General features: G+C 42.8%; 1 pseudogene; it reads right to left on the bottom strand.

The window, feature by feature from the left end:
- Positions 1-2,630: 2,630 nt before the first annotated feature.
- LOC113179758 (growth arrest-specific protein 7 pseudogene) lies at positions 2,631-3,516 on the bottom strand (annotated as a pseudogene).
- Between the last annotated feature and the right edge of the window lie 259 nt (positions 3,517-3,775).

Genomic DNA, 3,775 nt, shown 5'->3' with positions numbered 1-3,775 from the left:
CCCCATCAAGCATGGATGGAGCCATATGGGAGATGAGAAAAGACTTGCCCCAACCTGTCTCCTATGTGGGACTGACCCAGCCCTATATAGTTTCTGAGCTGAGCTGGTTTATCTCCATTCCTCAAAGCTTTTGGACATGCACACAGCTGACAGAGATCTTGCTGGCTGGGAACTTTGGAAAGCTTCCTCTAGTGAGACTTTTCAGGGGTGGCAGGGTGGTGATGGAACTGCCTTGAGAAAGCAACTGAAGAATGGATGGATCAGGATTTCCAGAGACTTCAGAGACATGCCTGGTCTGATAGGAACCATGATTCAGTGCTCTGACTTGGGGCTAATTTGTAGGATGAGGTAGTTTCATCCTAACCTCTCTAGGGAGGGTTGGTCTAGGAAGATAGAAAACAGGCCTTATCAAGACCCATGGGGATGAAAAGTGGCCAAGAAAAGCCACACTTAGGTCCCCAGAATGCAATGAGAAAAATAGAGAGAGAAGGCTGTAAAGAATTCTAGGTACAGGCTGAGCTGATGACAACTTCTATCCATGATTCTGATCCTGACATTGGCTTGGAGGTAGATACAGCCTTCCCCTGATCTTCCAAAGCCCCAGAGATAAAGGGACCAGCTAGAGGATGGGCCTTGTGGCATCCAAGGGCACAAGTGTGTGATGGCCACCCCCTGTGGAACTTAGCAGGAACCACAAAGTTCCAGCCTCAGTTTGTTCTCGGAGCAACAAGCAAGGCACAGGGCTAGTGGGGTTTCAGTCTTGGAGACAAAGGCAGAGTTGCAGATCTGTCTTCTCGGCCTGGGAATATTTGGGATTCTCCCAAATATTCCCAGGCCGAGAAGACATCATCCAGATCACCCTTCTAGAATCACCAGCTCTCTCCTCTCTCCTCAGTGGACAGGAAATGGGTAGGAGGGCAGCTTCACCCAGCAAGAGCACCAGTGCTGAGAGCCATAGCCAAGTAGGAATGACGCATGGCAATTTCCTTGTCAGCCTACCCAATGTTGCTTAGAGGAAGGACTCTCCATTAAGAAGCTTTGTCTCAATCTGCCATGTACAAATAGCTTTTTCTTCTTTTTTCCTTTCTCAAGCTTTTAAAGTAAGTCTAGTTTCCTCAAAATCTTTTTAAATGGCATTTTACAACTTTTTACTTTACCACACAGAGATTATCTCATCTAGAAACATTTCTTTTTCTTTTAACCTTCCATATTAAAATATATTTTCACATCTTCAATCTTTTAATATCACTTTTCTAGCTATTAACCCTTTTTATAAATTCACATTCTGAAACAACACTTATAAAATTTCTGATTAGACAAATTACTCCACTTTAATAAGATGAAATACTTTCATGTTTTTTTATGGTACTATAATACTATAATTGAAACCCAACTGAAACTTCTTATACTCTTTGTATATAAATTACACATGATAGAATGTTAACTCTTAGTAACCTTGTTTTAGCAAAGACACAGACACAAAGCAATATTAAACTTTTTTTCATTTACCAATTTATGAAAACACACATAATGTTTAAATATATTACTTTATGGATCTAAATAAGTAAAGAGTACTTGATTTTATATTTGGTGGTTGATATTTTAACACTTTAGCTTTGTAAATTAATCAGATGTCTGTAAAAACCAAGATCTTAGACAAATGTAGTAAACAGAACTAGCCATCTCTTTCTTGTTGAAGAAAAATCCTTCTACAGGATACCATGATGGTCCCATTGATATACTTAATAACTCGTTTTTAAAAAGCCATGGGCTACATTTTTGTATTGTAGCAACATATGCCCTAATTGTTCTTGGTCTCACTGGGGTGCCTCCTTCCTCTAACAATTTCTCTTCCTCAGGGGCAAACAACTTCAAACCTTGAGTCAACCATTTTCCCCAGTTTGCCTGAGAAAGTTCTAGGAACAGGCAACTTGAAATAAAAACAAAATAAATCAAAACAAGAACACATTGTTTATTGAAATGGTCACCCATTCTTTCGCTCTTCCTCAGGAGTGAGCAATTTCACTTACCTTCTCTTCAGACGTTCCCCATACGGGCCACCAAATGCCAAAGTCTGGCTGGGCAAAAAATAACCAAGCCACCACACACCTTGTAGATTCAAACAGCAACTCTTTATTCTCGAACTGTCACCGGCACTCTACACGCATGTTCTGGGAAAATCCACCCTCCACTGGGCTCTGCGTACCAAATACCCTCTGAATCCCGCAAGAACTCAACAGGAACTCAAGGAGCAGGCGCCTGAGGCAGCAGGATAAACCCTATTCCCAGCAGGATCCACCCTAAACCTGGAACCGCCCTATTCCCAGCAGGATCCACCCTAAACCTGGATCCACCCTAAACCCTGATCCACCCTAATCCCTGAGCAAGGTCACCTTTCAAATCAAAACTCTCAAATATTCATGCAACGTCACTGCAAATGACCTGGGTCCAAGGCAAGCCCATTTCCACAATGGAGAGTCCTTCCTCTAAGCAACATTGGGTAGGCTGACAAGGAAATTGCCATGCGTCATTCCTACTTGGCTATGGCTCTCAGCACACCAGCTCCTCTCCACGACACCCAGCCCCTCTCCTGGGTAGGACCCCTCCTCCCGGGGAGCCTCAAGGCATGGCTAGATCTTTATGAGCACAAGGCGAAAGTTGCCTCTTTTGTACTCTCTGACCCACAGCTCTCTGTCTTTGGCCAGGTCCACTTTTTGAAGCAGCTGGTTCACAGGCTGAACTATACTTTGGTTGAACATTCTGTCTCATGCTGTAGCTGTGTGTATTGGCACAGTTGTTACCAGATAATCTCCACCCTCTCCACCTCTAGCTTCCCCAGCTCCAAAGTGGTGGCCATCATCTCTTCAAACCTCTTGGACTTGTCTTGGTTGTAGAGGTTCATACAGCACATGAGGTCATAGCCAGTCTGTGTGGACTTCCTCCATGCCTTCTTGACATCCTCCTCCATCTTGTTGCTCAGTTTAATCTCCAGCTGCTGGGTCTTCATCTTCAGGTCTCTCTCCTGCTCTGTGAGGGCTTTCTGGGCCTTCTCCACCAATGCATAGCAGCTGGCAAGTCGTTCGCAGATGTCAGCTATATGGTGGTCACACTGTTTTATATCTTTCTTGAAGTACTCACAAAAGTTCATTAGGGCTTCTATACCTCACTGTGAATCTTGGTGGAGAACTTGAGATGAACTTCTGCTTCATATGCCAAGCTCTTCTTCACCTGAGTCCACACTTTTTCTAGGGATCCTTCCTCCTATGTAGCCAAGTTCTTTGCATATTCTTCTTCAATCTTTATCCTCTCTCAGGTGTATTCAGATATTTCTTTCTGCATTTGTTTGTCTTTCAGTTGCTTTTGGAGCCACAGTTCAAACCCAGCCATGGTGCCATTGCCTTGGAGGTCCTTCTTATCAGCACAGAAGTAGTCAATCACAATAGCTCCACTCTGTTGGCTTTAGCAGTTGCTGTTCAGGATTGTGTCTGAGTGAGGGAATGTTACACAATTTTTCATCTTCTCTGTGTGGTCAACTTTATTTTCAAGATTATATATTTTGTCTTCATTGCCCAAGGTTCTGTCTTCCAAGTGGTCTCATCTGTTGGTGATACTTTCCATCAAATTTTTAATTTGGTTTATTGATCCCTTCATTTCAGGAATTTCTGTTTGACTTCTTTTAGGATCTCTATCTATTGAAGTGATCTTTTGCTTTCTGTATTTGCTCTCTTACATCATCCTTTAAATTGCAGAACAATTTTACTAAGTACATTCAGAA

This window comes from Urocitellus parryii, chromosome 1 (genome assembly GCF_045843805.1).
Source record: "Urocitellus parryii isolate mUroPar1 chromosome 1, mUroPar1.hap1, whole genome shotgun sequence".
Lineage (NCBI taxonomy): Eukaryota > Metazoa > Chordata > Mammalia > Rodentia > Sciuridae > Urocitellus > Urocitellus parryii.
This window is presented reverse-complemented; position numbering and strand designations above follow the sequence as displayed.